Below are 17,483 nucleotides of genomic sequence, written 5' to 3' on the forward strand. Positions count from 1 at the left end.
CCTTCTGGGAGGTTTATAAGTTCCCACTCCTTGGGGAATCTGAGGCACTAGAGTGACCAACCATCCTGGTTTGTCCAGAGCGGTATCAGTTTTTGTATTGAAACTCTTGCATCTTGGGAAACCCCTCAGTTCTGGGAAAACCGGGAGAGCTGATCACCCACTTGGCCCGTGCCTTCCTTGATCGACAGAGTGACAGTGTACAGGTTCCCAGCCTAGGCCTCAAGGGGCTTTGAAGCGGCCTCCCTTGCTGCTCTTGGGAATCTGCTGCTGCATGAACAAACCTGTGCTAGCCTCTGCTGGCTGATGAGAGACATGTAAGCGGCCAGCCCATAACTCTTGCTAACAGCCTGCTAGCGGCCAGACGTGAATGGGGCCATCCTCAATCATTCAGCTGCCAACCGACCTGCCAGCTGACCGCAGGTGCATGAGAGCCCAGCAGAACTCAGCCAAGCTGGCCCAGACCAGAAGACCTGCCCAGCCAGCCCACAGAACTGAGATCTAAATAAATGACTGTTGTTGTAAGTCACTATGTTTTGGAATGATGTGTTACTCATACAGGCCCACATAAAAGACGCTGTGGTCATTGTCCCCATAAGATCTTTGCTATAGACAGGATACCCCTGCCCCACCATAGTCCTATTCAATCATTCTTCATGAGAAAATCTTTACCTACTTTTTTATAATAGCCTGGCCACTGAAGCAGCCAAGAGACCATTCACTGTCTCTGCCAAAAGCAGACAAAATCATTCCTCTCTTCCAGGCTCTTTGTCCTTCCCTCATCATCCACTTTTTACTGAACAAAGAGAGATGAGCTCATTAGATTGAAGGGCTGAAATGTCAGTAAGAACCCATTCTGGGTACCATCGCCAGCCACTCTTTCTGACAGTTTCTATTTTTCTCTTGCCTCTCTTTTTCTTCTTGATTACAAGACACCTGGGAGAATTTCTGACTTGCTTGAAATGTTCTTTTTACAGCTGGCCGAAGCTTCTGTGACGATTCTTCTGTTCAGCCTGCACGGTTCCCTGCACCGTTGTGATGGAGATGAACTGTTTTGACACAGGAGCCTGATCCCTGTAGCCTCTGTGTCTGATTCAGAGCTCTTCGGAGTGTCTTGCTCGGGAAACTTGAAGTCAAGCAAGAGTCTCAGCAGTCCTCTTCCAAAGGAGATCTGCTTTCTACCGGAAAGTTCCGGCTCTTAACCCTTTCAAGAAACATTGAACTGTTATTTTATTTTTTGATAATGAGGGCACAAAATACGCAGAATGTTTCTTTTTCCTTTTTTTTTTTTTTTTTTGAGACTGAGTTTCACTCTGGTCGCCCAGGCTGGAGTGCAATGGTGCGATCTCGGCTCACTGCAACCTCCGCCTCCCAGGTTCAAGCAATTCTCTTGCCTCAGCCTCCTGAGTAGCTGGGATTACAGGCCTGCGCCACCACACCTGGCTAATTTTGTATGTTTAGTAGAGACGCGGTTTCTTCATGTTGGTCAGGCTGGTCTCGAACTCCCGACCTCAGGTGATCTGCCTGCCTCAGCCTCCCAAAGTGCTGGGATTACAGGTGTCAGCCACCGCGCCCGGCCAGAATGTTTCTTTTTCTTCCTCTATTCAGCCCTTGAGGGTCCCTTTCACCTGCAAAGTGGCTGCAGCACCGCCCTCAGCACCGCCCCAGCCTCACGGACTTCAGCACTACCCTCTGACCTCACGGACTGCAGCACTGCCCTGGCCTCACGGACTGCAGCACTGCCCTGGCCTCACGGACTGCAGCACTGGCCTCTGGCCCCATGGACTGCAGCACTGGTCTCTGGCCTCGCAGACTGCAGCACAGCCCTGGCCTCATGGACTTTGGATGGTGGAACTGATTCTTAGCCTCAGAGTGATAAGAGTTCCATTCCAGGGCTCTTTCCCTAGTCCTGGATGAAGAAAGATAGAGCCATACAAAGTCAGAATTTCAAGAACTTTAGAAATGAACTGGCCCTATACTGTCACATTACAGATGGAGAAACTGAGGGCCAGACATGCTCGAAGTCTGGAAGTGACCTGCCCAAGGCTGCCAGCAAGGTGGTGATAGAGCCAGGCCTGGAACCATGGTCCTCTGACCCCTGGTGTGTGCCGTCTCAACTACCAATTGCTGCCTGCCTTCTCCAGGTTTCCGACAGTGCTTTGGTTGATTTTTGAAAAATGAATTAGGAGAAGTAGAAGGAAGCCAAGCGTTTTCTGCAGACCAGCCTGTTGGGCAGCAGAGCAGAGGGCACTGCCACCAAGGTGACAGACCTTAGAAAGTCTCCTCCAGTCTTCTCCTTGATGTGAGAATATCCAGAGGACAGAAACTCAGAAAGGAAAAGGAATCAAGTCCTTCACCCACGCCAGCATGTGAACAACTAGGAGAACACCTTCGCCTCCTTACCTTTTGATTTTATTTAGTAAACACATTTCTTATGAGTGGACACAACTTTTCCAGAGGAAAACCCCTTACAGAGTAAATGTCTCTGTTTCTGTTCCTTTTTTTAAAATTATTATTTGACGGAGTCTCACTCTGTCACCCAGGCTGGAGTGCAGTGGCGCGATCTTGGCTCACTGCAAACTCCGCATGCCAGGTTCAAGCGATTCTCCTGTCTCAGCTTCCCGAGTAGCTGGGATTACAGGTCCCTGCCACCATGTCCAGCTAATTTTTGTATTTTTAGTAGAAACAGGGTTTCACTATGTTAGCCAGGCTGGTCTCGAACTCCTGACCTCATGATCTGCCCACCTTAGCCTCCCAAAGTGCTGGGATTACAGGCGTGAGCCACCACACCCAGCCTTCTGTTCCTTTTTGATGCTTCTCAAGTTTTCATATTGTATAACCAGTGTGAATACTTTCCAGCTATGTTTTTTCTTTAATATCATTTCATATTCAGAAATTGCTGTGTGAATACAGTCTTCATGTTTGTGAGGTTGTTTGTTTGTTTCTGAGACGCAGTCTTGCTCTATCACCCAGGCTGGAGTGCAGTGGTGCGATCTTGGTTCACTGCAACCTCCGCCTCCCCGGTTCAAGCAATTCTTCTGCCTCAGCCTCCCAAGTAGCTGGGATTACAGGTGCCTGCCACCATGTCTGGCTAATTTTTATATTTTTAGTAGAGATGGGGTTTCACCATGTTGGCCAGGCTGGTCTTGAACTCCTGATCTCAGGTGATCCTCCCACCTCAGCCTCCCAAAGTGCTGGGATTACAGGCATGAGCCACTGTGCCTGGCCTGTTTTAATTATAATACTGTATTCATTATGTGAGTGCATCATAATTTGCCTTCCAATTTGCCTCAGGTTAAAGATCTGAAGTATTTCTAATTCATTAGCATTAATAACACCAGTATGATTATTTTTGTATCCATAGCTCCTTTATCCCTTTGGGTTTATTTATTCAGGGTGTGCTTCCGTATCTGCAGGTAGAATGATTCAATTGTGGTGAGGTCTCAGCTCTTGCTAGGCTATTCTCCAGAAAGATGCAACCAATTTGTAGGATCTCCAGTACCATTTGTTTATTTATTTATTTTTGGAGACAGGATCTCACTCTGTCACTTAGGCTGGAGTGCAGTGGCATGATCATGGCTCACTGCAGCCTCAAGCTTCTGGGCTCAAGCCATCCTCCTGCCTCAGCCTCCCGAGTAGCTGGAACTACAGGTTCATGCCACCATGGCTGGCTAATGTTTTTATTTTTTGTAGAGATGGGGTCTCACTTTGTTGACGAGGCTTGTCTCAAACCCCTGGGCTCAAGCAATCCTTCTGCCTCGGCCTCCCAAAGGGCTGGAATTACAGGTGTGAGTCACCATGCCCAGCTAGCTCCATTTAAATGTATCATGTCCCACTGCGTAGAACTGTGTTACCACTGAGTTTTATCATTTATATTTATCTTTGCCATGTCAAACTGGGAAGGTTGAAACAGTTAGGAGTGAAGGATGTGTATCAAGGGAGAGGATCTGTGAGATGAAGCCAAGAAGCAGAAGTGAGCAGAAGCTGAGACACATGCTCCAAGTGGAGCTAAGGGAATGGGGTTCGTTGTTAACAACTGTCTGTCCAGGGTGTGTGGTTGGCTGGCCCGGGCTGGAAATTCAGGGTCAGGGTGGACACCAGCTTAACAAATATGTGGCGAAGTTCGTGACCTGTTTCTAGCTTAGTGTTTCTTTCCTTCTTGCTTCTGTATTTAGGATAGTTTACTACCCGCAGCACACTGGGGATAGTTTACTCTCTGTACTGCATTTGGGATAGTTTACTATCTGTAGTGCATTGGGGATAGTTTACTATCTGCAGCGCATTGGGGATAGTTTACTATCTGCAGCGCATTGGGGATAGTTTACCATCTGTAGTGCATTGGGGATAGTTTACTATCTGCAGCACATTTGGGATAGTTTACTATCTGCAGCACATTTGGGATAGTTTACTATCCTCAGTGCATTTGGGATCGTTTACTATGCGTAGTTCTTTCACGCATTAGCTTGGATTCCTTGTCATAAGGTCTCTTTTCTCTGCTTTGCAAGCAAAAATCAGAGCCCCTGAATCACAAAAGGGTGTAGGTACCTTTCCACACTAGTTTCGCCTCATTCAGGGACGCCATGGCTTATAAGAAGGGAAAGCTGGGCGGCTCCCAAGTGTCCCAGGAAAACAGCCCTTTCTTGGAGTTTGATCTGCCAAATTGCCAATAGCTGAACTGAGCTCCTCAGGAGCTCCTGGGAGAAAGAGGTGGCTCAGGGAGCAGAAATGATGGGCCAGAGCGAGAACCCTAATACCTAGCTTCACAGGCCCATTTCTGTCTTTGCCCACCTTTCCTCACCCACATACAACAGCTTTTGGAGTAGCTTAGTGTAACCTAATTTTCAGGGATCCCCTCAGGACTGGTAGGCTAAATTTAGAGCCCACACGAGGAAGTCTATTGGTCATGTGGTGTGCCTCGAAGCCTGCAGCACGTAAAAAGTTATATTTAATACCCCTGGGAGAGACCAAACACAGGAAAGCCAGTTTGTGGGAAACAATTATATTTTCATAAGAAGCCTCTCTGCCTATGTGTTTGGTAAACTGTTAGCCCTCTAAGAGTTGGACTATGGATTCTCTAGTCTTATAATTAGACATGTGAACAAGCAGAGGGTTTAAGAGTCAGAGGAACATTCCAGAATCTTCAGCAGCCCTAAACAAGGTCATTGGCATCCTGCTAGATTTGGTCGGCATCTGACTGCCACCAGAACACACTCTGTGACTGACCCTGTCAATCAGCCCAGCATCCTGTCCGGTGGCCTGACCGAGGGCAGCACTGTAATCCTTGTTTCCTTTGAAAGTCTGGAATTCATAAGGAAATAGGGTAGGGGTCAACAATGGATGATCTAATTTTCCAAGAGAGTATTGGATCAGTCAACAACTTGATCCCCACCACGGAGACAGCTCCTTTTGTGAATATTTTACCGACCCACCTGCTAGGTCTCAAGGCTTCTGAAGGGACTCTTCCCAGACAACCACCCTGCACATCTTAGCACAGCACAGCCTGCTTCCTTTCCTCACTGATTCTAAAAAAAGGAGCCGCTCCCCGTCCCTTTCGTATCCACCCCGACTCCAGGCAGGATAACACTGGATAAAACCCCCCTGTATCCTTCAGCACAAACATCCCAAAAGTCCACTCCAAGGCCTTCTGCCAAGCCTGCTCTTGTTTAAGACACAGTGACTGGACTCTGAAGCAGTCTCTGGAGGCTCTGACTGCCGGCCAGTACATTTAAAGATGAGCTAAAGGAAACAGAAGGATAGTTGATGCACTTCCTTGATCTCTGACATTTGCCTGGAGCAAAAGAAAGAGGAGAATGATGCTGAGATTAAGGCTTCTCCCCTGGAGTGATTCTATGTGGCCTGTTGTGACGTGCAGAGAGGCAAGGCAATAAGGCCTTCTGGGGGTCAGCAGAGAGACAGGTCACACAAGGGTACTGCCCAGGCCACTGGGGCCCCAATCAAGACGTGACTCTTCTCCAAAGGGAGCAGATGACACGGGCCTCCTTGTACCAGTGTGGGAGCCAGTATGGGTGCAGGAGGGTGACAGACACTCAGGAGAGGCAGGGAGAGCCACATCACCAAGCAATCAGACTTGTTCACCCCTCTTGAGGTAAATGTGGGAAGCCAACAACTGGCATTTTGTAGACCACTTGGTGGAAGAAACATCACCCACAGAAATCAATCAAAAATGTCTATTCTTGGCCGGGCGTGGTGGCTCACACCTGCAATCCCAGCACTTTGGGTGGCCGAGATGGGCAGATCACCTGAGGCCAGGAGTTCAAGGCCAACCTGGCCAACATGGTGAAATCCATCTCTAGTGAAAACACAAAAATTAGCCGGGTGTGGTGGCCAGCGCCTGTAATCCCAGCTAGTCAGGAGGCTGAGGCAAGAGAATCATTTGAACCTGGGCGGCGGAGCTTGCAGTGAGCTGAGGTTGCGGCCACCGCACTCCAGCCTGGGCCATAAGAGTGAAACTCCGTCTCAAAAAAAAAGAAAAAGAAGTCTATTTTTAAAGACTACTAACTGAGAAAGAAGTAAGAGCCCTGAAGAAACAGAAAGAAGGGACCTGAGCATGCCACGGCAGGAGAGGATGAGAACAGCATGGAGAAGGGGGAGGCACTAGCAGTCAGAAGCCCGCAGCAGAACTGGCCGGTGCTCAGAGAGCTGTTTGGACTGCACAGGAGCCGACTGTCTTGGCCTTAAGGTCCTCGGTGAGGACAGAACAGAAGTTAATGGCACACACCGTGCCTGGGTGAAGCCTCGGCACCATCAGGGAAAACAGATTCTGCATTTGGAAAGCCTGGGCCCTCTCCTTGAACCTGGTTCTGAAGGTTTCGGTGATGAGTCACCTCGTTCCCCCTCACCATGAGCTTCTGTCTTTAGCCGTAGCACTGACGTGTCTGAACCCGCACGCACCTTCCGAGCAGGAGCACCCGTCATCTTCACACCACGATGACTAACCATGGCCTGCTCACAGTCTCCTAATTATCACAGAATGAAATTGCAGCATGCCTGAAAGCTGAGGTTTTGGGAACAGGATGAGAAGAGCTGTGGAAGGAATATGGAGATGCAGGGTGGCAATGAGCTAAGCTTTCGACAGGCCCTCGCAGTCCTCGGGAGCAGGGGCCAAACGACCACGGATCCAGACAGAGTGCTGTCCTTGGCAGGGCTGCATGTAATCTCATTCATTACAGCCTCCGATTAGGTTCCCAGGCTCATTAAAATCTGTGTGCCATTCACTGTTTCTCTTGGATCAGATTGAATTCTACTGGGCAGAGAATTGCCAGGGCTTCGAAGTGTCCAGTACAGGCCAGATAGCATCTCTTGGCTTCACTTCTTCCTGAAGTTTCTCCCTGTACTTCTGTGTGCTTGCTGCCAAGAACACAAGCCACCATTCAGGCCCACGGCTGCCAGCTCAAACAAGGGCTTCTGACCCAAACAAAGCCCTCATAAAAAGTCCAAAGCACTTGAGCTAAACTTACTCTAAAAACTACGGCAGTACAGGACAAAGACAGACACTCGGGTTAGACAGAAAGAACCACAGCTAAAGCAATCTTTAAAAAAGGAGAGTGGGCCGGGCGCAGTGGCTCACACCTGTAATCCCAGCATTTTGGGGGGCCAAGGTGGGCAGATCACTTGAGCTCAGGAGTTCGAGACCAGCTTGGGCAACATGGCAAAACTCCATCTCTACCTATATATATATACATATTAGCCAGGCCATGGTGGCATGCACCTGTGGTCACAGCTACTTGGGAGGCTGAGGCAGGAGAATCGCTTGAGCCAGGGGTACAGAGGTTGCAGTGAGCTTCTCGTGCCATTGCACTCCACCTTGGGGGACAGGAGTGAAACCCTGTCTCAAAAAATAAAATAAAATAAAACAAAATAAAATAGGAGAGCGAAGAGGGGCTTTTACTCTATCTGATATAAAGACATATCATAGCCACAGGTGCAGTGGCTCACGCCTGTAATCCCAACACTTGGGGAGGCTGAGGCAGGAGGACCACCTGAGGCCAGGAGTTCAAGACCAGCCTGGCAACATAGTGAGACCCTATCTCTACAAAAAATAGAAAAAAATATTAGCTGCTCATGGTGGCACGTGCCTGTAGTCCAAGCAACTCAGAAGACTTAGACGGGAGGATTTCTTGAGCCCAGAAGGTTGGGGCTGCAGTGAACTGCGACTGCGCCACTGCACTCCCCAGCCTGGGTGACAGAGGAGGCCCCTGTCTCAACAACAACAAAAAAAGACATATTATAAAGCCATCATAATAAAAACAGTCAAAACCATACGAATAGATCACCAGAACAGAACAGAGAGCTCAGAGTCAGACCCTTGTTTAGGTCAGAACTTAATATAGGATGAAGGTGGTCCCACGCATCACTTGGGGAAGGACAGATTATTTAGTAAACGGCATTTGGGAAACAGGCTCATTGTATAGAGAAAAATAAAACTGGACCCTACTTAACACTAAATACAAAAGAGGACTCTGCATGTTTTAAAGACCTAAGTATAAAAGGTTAAAGAAAAATAGCGGAAATAAAGCGGGTCGAAGAGAGTGCAGGAACGTATCTTTGTGATCGATCCTCCTCAAAACAAAATTTCAGAAGCATAGGGCACATTTTTACAAATATGATTAAATTAAAATTAGGGGTTTCTAATCAACAAAAGTCCCTCCGGACAAAGTTAATAGACTGTTACCAGAACAGAGGTAGATATTTATAACATCTAAATCAATGAGAGATTGATATGAAGAATATGGAAGGATCTTGAACATTTATGACTGTAATTAAAAATGAGGAAAGGGGCTGCGCGTGGCTCACGCCTGTAATTCCAGCACTTTGGGAGGCCAAGGCAGGCAGTTCATGAGGTCAGGAGTTCAGGAACAGCCTGACCAATATGGTGAAACATGACTCTACTAAAAATACAAAAATTAGCTGGGTGTGGTGGCATTTGCCTGTAGTCCCAGCTACTCAGGAGGCTGAGGCAGGAGAATCACTTGAACCCGGGAGGCGGAGGTTGCATTGAGCCAAGATCGTGCCACTACACTGCAGCCTGGGTGACAGAGCACGTCTCCATCTCAAAAAAAAAAAAAAAAAAAAAAAAAAATATATATATATATATATGGGGAAAGGATATAAACAGACATTATACAGAAGATGAAATTCCAAAAAGCTAACAAGGTGGCATAGGTCAGTTGTGCTGAAGCGGACTCTGAGCTAGGGAGTCGTGAGCAGGAGGTCTACGTGGGAGCGGTCTCAGCAGCAACACAGTGAGGGAGTGAGGAAATCAGCATAGGGCTGGGCAGAGCGAGGATCTGAACTGTGATGTGGGCAGAGCACAAGCCTTGGCTGATCCCATGGGGGAATGCTGATGCCAGCATGTCTTTTCAGAGATGTCCTGAATTTAGGCAAGGGACTGGGGCTTTGTACCCCTGCAGTGACTAGCCTCTGGATGGAGGCTGCCCCCACGGAGAGCTCATAAGCGTGGGTGAAGCTGCTTCCTGGGGCTGAGGGCAATTCCCAGGGAGGGTCTCACCTGTGAGCCATTTACAGCCAGCACTTTGGCAGGAAGGGGCGGGGAGGGATGAGCGGAAGCACAGGTTTCAGTCCTGGGGCAGGAACCAGAGTGGTATACCATGCATCTACCATGAAGAAAGATTCAAAAGTTTTAGTAGCGTAAAAAATGAAAATTAAAACAACAGCAGGATGTCACTGTATGCCTTTTATATTGGCAAAATATAGAAATACAGGTAATGCCAAGTATTGACAGGGATGTGGGACATAGCCACCCCTGTACCCTGCTGGCGAGAGGACAGATTGAGAGGAGTCAGCACTGGCAGTGTTCTGGGGCACACGCAGGCATCGTTAGTCACATTCAGTAGAACATGTTAGCAGTGCCGCCACGAGGTATACATCCCAGGTTGCTCTTACACAATTCTGTAAGGAGAGGTGTATGCAAACATTGCCTGCACAGGAATTAGTGGTGGGAGCTGGAGACTACCTGAGTTTCCATCACTGAGATGGAGAAATAAAATACAGTGAATGCACGCCAGGGAGTACAATGCAACAGGACTGAGGCAAAATCATAAATGTACACATAGCAGCATAGACGGATCTTAAGAACCGTGAAAAATGGGGGAAAAGCATGAAAAAGGTTAGAAAGAATGAGATAGAATGTGTACATAAATTTAAAATACTGCAAATGCTATTTGTATGAAAATATGCAAACAAAAAGTTACACATGATACACCTAGGAATCATCTGCAGCGAGAGAAGGAAATGGAATTGCAGGATGGGGAGTAAAAGGAATAAGGAAGGAAATAATTCCGGAGGGGGTTTCCCAGGGACCAACGACGCTGACATCCATGAGCCAAGGATTGGGAGGAACTCGATTCTCTATATCTGACTTCTAAAACTAGCAGCAGCAACCACCACACCACCGCCATTTGAGCCCCAAGAAAGCAAGTTCAGGTTCTGCACCTTCTCTTTCTCTGAGATCTCCCCTCAAAGGAAAATGGCAGAACCCTGCCAACATCACTCCTCGCTCTTACGTATAAATGAAATGACGCCCACCTCTAATCTCCAGTGGGCTAAAGAGGTTGGCATCTGCACAGAGAGGTTCATGCCCCTTGAGGCAGAATGACTTTGCTGCAGGGAAGGATGCTTTCCATTCTCTTTCCCACGAACTCTCCCACCTTTCATTCCAATCAAGTCACCAACCAGACTGAAATGCAATAGGCATGAGCTCAATGCTTCCCTTTGATCAGGACCCTCACGGCAGACAGAGGAAACCACCAACTCAGAGTGAGGTCTTAGATCTTGTCCACCAGGGCCGGGCGCGGGGGCTCAGGCCTGTAATCCCAGCACTTTGGGAGGCCGAGGCGGGTGGCTCACCTGAGGTCGGGAGTTCGAGATCAGTCTGACCGACATGGAGAAACTCCATCTCTACTAAAAATACAAAAAAATTAGTTTGGTGTAGTGCACATGCCTGTACTCCCAGCTACCTGGGAGGCTAAGGCAGGAGAATCACTTGAACCTGGGAGGTGGAGGTTGCGGTGAGAGGAGATCACGCCATTGCACTCCAGCCTGGGCCACAAGAGCAAAACTCCGTCTCAAAAAAAAAAAAAAAAAAAATTGCCCACCTGGGAGAGGGCCCAAAACAGTGAAGTGACACTGGCTTGACAAGTTCTTTGCGCTGATGGAGAATGAGCTTGAACCCTCTGATGAAATCTATCCTGCCTGACCAATCAGTCCCGGAAACCCTGGAGGCCCCGAGAGAGCCGGAGAATCATGAGGCTTACCAGCTGTTCTTGGGTTCCACTGTGGCTGTTCCAACCCCCAACTGCTACCCCTGACACCCCCAACCCTATCCCACAAGCATTTGAGAACCAAGACCAGGTTACCAGTCCAAAGTGAGGAACACAGAGATTGAGATCGAGGGGTACAGAGGAGAGCTGGGCTGGGAGGAGGGAGGGAGGCCCTGCCACTCAGGCTCATAAATGTGTAAAAGGAAAATAAATCTCGGGACCTAAAAATCACTAAGCCAAGAGAAAAGTCAAGCCGTGAACTGTCAGACCTGCCTCCCATTCTATTCCTAGATAAGATAGCTACAAAGACAGGAAGCTACAGACCTCCCTCACAATTTGCCTATGGGGAAATTCCTTGTGGACAGAAGCCCAGGTAGAACTAGAAATCTCCCTCTGAAGCTCACCAGAGACAAATACACATCTGATAGCTTCCTCTGTCCTATCGTTGATGTAAAAATACAGATTCACTGAGCCAGACTAAATTGTGTATTCAGTGGAAGGCTGATCAAGGACTCAAAAGAATGCAACCTTTTGTCTCTTATCTACTTCCTACCTGGAAGCCCTCACTTCCAGTTGTCCTGCCTTACAAAATTGAACCACTGTACATCTTACACATATTGATTGATGTCGCGTGTCTCCCTAAAATGTATAAAAGCAAACTGTAAGGCCGGGCACGGTGGCTCATGCCTGTCATCCCAGCATTTTTGGAGGCTGAGATGGGCAGATCACCATTTATCAGGAGTTTGAGACCAGCCTGTCCAACATGGAGAAACCCTGTCTACTAAAAATACAAAATTAGCTGGGCGTGGTGGTGCATGCCTGTAATGGAGAATCGCTTGAACTCGGGAGGCAGAGGTTGCAGTGAGCTGAAATCACGCCACTGCACTCCAGCCTAGGCAATAAGAGCGAAACTCCATCTCAAAAGAAAAAAAAAAAAGCAAACTGTGTCCCCGATATCCCCAATATCCCCGACCACCTTGGGCACACATTGTCAGGACTTCCGGAGGCTGTGTCACAGGCGTGTCCTTAACCCTGGCAAAATAAACTTTCTAAACTGAGACCTGTCTCAGACATTCAGGGTTCACAGATAGAAACAGAAAGTCAAGTGGTCATGATAGTGCTCCGAAGCCCCTGGCCAGCACCAAGCCCTGACTCCCAGGCCAACTCTCACTTTTCCTCATTATCATAGTGAAAACCACACATTATCATTATTTAAAGGGTCTCTTCTAGAACACCAGCGCTGCATTCCACAAACAAGTCTGTAATAAATAGGATCCTGAGGAAAAAGGAGAGTCCCAGGATCCACGGTACCGGAGTTGGTGTAGGTAGAATTTTTAAATTGTTTTCCTTCTGGGTCCAGAAAGTCAACTTCTGTGCCTGCCTTAATACTTCATCCTGGAAAGCTCAGGGTACGACGGGTCTTGCTGCTGAAAGGCGTTCTAAGGACAGCAGCTGGTCGGTGATGGTATAAAAGGCCTGTGCGCAGTAGGCCTTCTCCAAATGTTAGCTCCCTTCCCTATCCCCATTTTCCTTATCCTGCATTGTTTTCACTGAGGAGTCACACTGGAACCCAGGAGATCTGGTCACGCTGGAACCCAGGAGATCTGGTCACGCTGGAACCCAGGAGATCTGGTCACGCTGGAACCCAGGAGATCTGGCCTCTGGTCTTGGCTCAGGTGTCTTTGTAATTACAACCTGGTCTTAAGTAAGAGGCTCTCCCTCCCTGCAGCCTTCTGTCTCGCTGACTCTGGTTTCTCATGTTTAGAAATGGAGGTTGTATCATCTATCTTGGTGGTACCCAGCTTGGTCCCCACTGCCTTTTTTCTAGCCTCTGGAAAATGAAAACTATTACATTTTAATTTTTTACATAGAAAACTATAAAATAAGAAGCTATTATTAACCATGATCCAGGTAAGATGTGTTGGCATTAAAAGATGGAGAGGAGGAACATGATTAGAACATAGAATCAAGGGTGAGGCGCGGTGACTCACGCCTGTAATCCCAGCACTTTGGAAGGCCGAGGTGGGCAGATCACCTGAAGCCAGGGGTTCGAGATCAGCCTGGCCAACATGGTGAAACCTGTCTCTACTAAAAATACAAAAATTAGCCGGGCCTGGTGGTATGTGCCTGTAGTCCCAGGTATTTGGGAGGCTGAGACAGGAGAATCGCTTGAACCCGGGAGGCGGAGGTTGTAGTGAGCCAAAATCACACCACTGCACTCCAGCCTGGGTGACACAGTGAATCTCTGTCTCAAAAAAAAAAAAAAAAAAGAAAAAGAAAAACAGAAAGAAAGAAAATAGCATCAATATGGGAACATACTAAATGAGGAGTTACCTTCTCCCATTCCCATCTCCCAAAGTAACCTATTAACAGTTTCTTATCATTCCATCCAGAAAAATTATGCATATATATTGACATGTCCTGTTTTTAAAAAGTACACAAAATTGGTCATTCCCAAATAGCATTCTCTAATTTGTTATTTTAAACTTAATAATATATTTTTATACATATATATAAATCTATTTTATTCTCTATAACAGCTAAATCATATTTTGTGAAATGGATGTACAATTCAGTCCAGGAAGATTGTGAAGTTTCTCTTTTTTTTCTGTTGCGAACACTTGCTCATCCTCTTGCCCCTTGATTTCCTCCTGAGCGTCTGACTTGGCCAGGAGCTGTGATTCAGGTGACAAGTAAGATAGAGAAGGTCCCGTGTACCCAAACATTCAGGGCGAATTGCTGTGACACTGTTGGAGGTGACAGTGTTTGCTTGTTTCTCTTACTGGAGAAAAGTTCCAAAGTCAATAGCCAGTTTGCCATGTATCTTGATGGCTGACCGTTTTGGACAAACTTCAATGTTTTCAGTAATAAAATTCCACATTTGGAAAGGACCTGAAGGTCATCTGGCTTAACCTCGAACTCACTGTAGAAATTTCTTCTACAAGCCTCTGTGTTATCATTTTTTTTTTTCCCTGAGACCAAGTTTCGCTCTTGTTACCCAGGCTGGAGTGCAGTGGCGCAATCTCAGCTCACCACAAACTCCGTGCCCCGGGTTCAAGCGATTCTCCTGCCTCAACCTCCCGAGTAGCTGGGATTACAGGTGTGCGCCACCACGCCCTGCTAATTTGTATTTTAGTAGAGATTTCTCCATGTTGGTCAGGCTGGTCTCGAACTCCTGACCTCAAGTGATCCGCCCGCCTTGGCCTCCCGAAGTCTGGGATTACAGGTGTGAGCCACCGCGCCTGGCCTGTGTTATCATTTACTGTTGCTGTATCATAACATCGAACAGCTTTTAATAACAGAAATTCTTCCTCATTTCCTCAGACCAGTCACCATGCAATGTCCCCGCACTGGCCCCGCTCTGCCCTTTGAAACATCCTCGAACATGTGTGTTCCTCTCCCCACACGGCTCTCCAGATGACTGAGGACCTCGCTCACATCCCTGAGTCCACTGTTTATTCATTTAACAAATGTCTCTCTAGAGCCCGCCATGTTTCCGGCCCTGAGACAGGCACCTCGGAAACTCCATGAGGGCAGAGATGTCAGTCTGACTTGCTATGTGTGGTAACCACAGCACCTAAAACGGCTTTCTGTGCAGTAGGCATTTAATACGTATTTGTTGAATACACGAATGAATACAAAGGTAGATAACACAGTCTCTGTCCTCAAGGAACTCTTAGTGTAGTGGGAGTGGGCGAACAGAACTACAGGCAACTCTAATCTAGGAGCCGGGAGAGAATGTGAGTAGCAAAATCTCAAAGGACAGGCCCCTAACCCAGCATTTGTTACCTTCCCTTCTCCACTGTGAGGGATCATCCATTACCTTCCCTTCTCCACCACCTCCCTCATGCACTGTGATGTCAATCACATCATTCTGTCATGGTATGTCTGCGTGTCTATGTTTCCTAACGAACTGTCAGCTCTTTGAGGACAGGGACTGAGTTTTATTTAGCTTTATAACCCTAATGCTTAGCACAAGGTCTGGCCTAGAGGATGCATTTCTTTTTTATTTACTTAGATATTTATTTATTTATGTGTTTGTTTATTTATTTGCTCTTGTTGCTCAGGCTGGAGTGCAGTGGCGCAATCTTGGCTCACTGCAACCTCCACCTCCCGGGTTCAAGCGATTCTCCTGCCTCAGCCTCCCGAGTAGCTGGGATTACAGGTGCCCGCCGCTATGCTCAGCTAATTTTTGTATTTTTTTAGTAGAGATTGGGTTTCACCAATCATGTTGGCCAGGCTGGTCTCCAACTCCTGACCTCAAGTGATCTGCCCACCTCGGCCTCCCAGAGTGTTGGGATGACAGGCGTGAGCCACCATGCCCGGCCCATATTCGTTAAATGAAGTGACTGACTGATTGATGGATGGCTAAATGAATTAATACATTAACACTCCCATGGGAAAAGAAAAAATTGAAGTAACTGCTTTCATGGGATTAAATTAGTCTTGCCTGACGTTTTACCAATACAAAAACTTAGTGAAGTAGAAGTAACAGAAATCTTGGGAGGAGATGACCGTGATACCTAGGGCTCCACAGAGCCTGTTTCAACCAACATTTAATGAGCACCTACTCTGTGCCAGGTGCGCTGCCAGACTCTAGGTCAAGGCAAATGAGACACAGCGCCTGCCTCTAAGGTGCTCCCCAACTAGAAGAGGAGATACACATGGAAATCACGAGGCTGCAGGTGACTCTGACAGGGTGACAAGGTTGCTGTGCAGGGTGGGGTGGTCAGGAAAGCCGCCTGGAAGAGAAGGCGCCTGAACAGAGTCCTGAGGAAACTGTCCGGGTGAGGAGATGAAGGAAGGCCATTCTAGATGGAGGGAGCAACCTGGGCAGAGCCCGAAGGGGTGAGGACAGGCCTTTGGCAGGTACTGCATAGCACCTGGGAGGGCAGGGAGTGGAGGGAGGGGGAGAGGTGGAGGTAGGGCCAGATCAGGAAGGGCCTTATAGGACTGCTAAGGAATTTGGACTTGACCGTGATGAGGCCATGAGGGAGCCATTGAAAGAATTCCAAAATCCCAGGATAATCAGATTTGCATTTTAGAAGATTGTTCTTACAGCAGTTTAGAAAATGGATTAGGCTTGCATGGTGGCTCATACCTGTAATTCCAGCACTTTGGGAGGCTGAGGTGGGAGGATCACTTGAGGCTAGTCGGCCTTCCCAAGTGCTTGGATTACAGGTGTGAGCAGCCTCGTCTCCCTGGCTGCTTCAGTCTTCTGCAGACAGAAGGCTTTGTTAAATTTGCAAGCTACAAGCACCTGAGCCACACGATGGTCCAATCAACCAAGTCACGTGTAAAGCTATCTCTTGGCTGTGAGGAATAAAATCAATATTTTAAGACCTTAATTATTCAAATGCTATACCCCAGAGGTGATTCATAACTTGAGGAGCGCCTCAGTAGGAGAACACGGGCTAAGGATTTGTGTGAACATGGCTTAGCCTGCAATTTCCTATATGCAGTCAGTCAAAGGGCTGACAAAAGATAAAATAACAGAACTGTTCTTACACAGCTTCCCAAGGAGATCCCAGAGGAGCCAGGCTGCTCCTGCTAAGAAGCCTAGACTCATAATCAGAAAAGAAACTTGCACTAATGAAGGAGCTGCAGCGCCCCCTCTTCGGGCTCTCTGAGTGCTGGTGTCTTCAAGAATTCCTGCATCCTTTGCACAAAGTGGGGCTGGTAAATCGGCAGGGGTGGGGCGGGAATGGGGGAGAATGGGACTCTTCCAGACACTACCTTTAGAATAAAATGTATGATATTGGCCAGGAGCAGTGGCTTACGCCTGCAATCCTAGCATTTTGGGAGGCTGAGGCAGGTGGATCACCTGAGGTCAGGACTTCAAGACCAGCCTGGCCAACATGGTGAAACCCCCATCTCTAGTAAAAATACAAAAATTAGCTGGGTGTGGTGGCAGGTGCCTGTAATCCCAGCTACTCGGGAGGCTGAGGCAGGAGAATCGTTTGAACCTGGGAGGCGGAGGCTGCAGTGAGTGGAGATCTTGCCATCATGCCATTGCGCTCCAGCCTGGGGGACAAGAGCGATACTTCTCTCAAAAAAAAAAAAGTAACATATTTTCTGAGGAAGTGTCAGTAGTCTTGTATCCCTGCCCCTAAATCATCACTTCATGCAGGAACTTCAGCCTCCTGTCCTTGGTGCATGCGCCATTTGGACCATGTGTCAGTGAGT

Source organism: Colobus angolensis, unplaced genomic scaffold, assembly GCF_000951035.1.
Source record: "Colobus angolensis palliatus isolate OR3802 unplaced genomic scaffold, Cang.pa_1.0 Scaffold54, whole genome shotgun sequence".
Taxonomy (NCBI): domain Eukaryota; kingdom Metazoa; phylum Chordata; class Mammalia; order Primates; family Cercopithecidae; genus Colobus; species Colobus angolensis.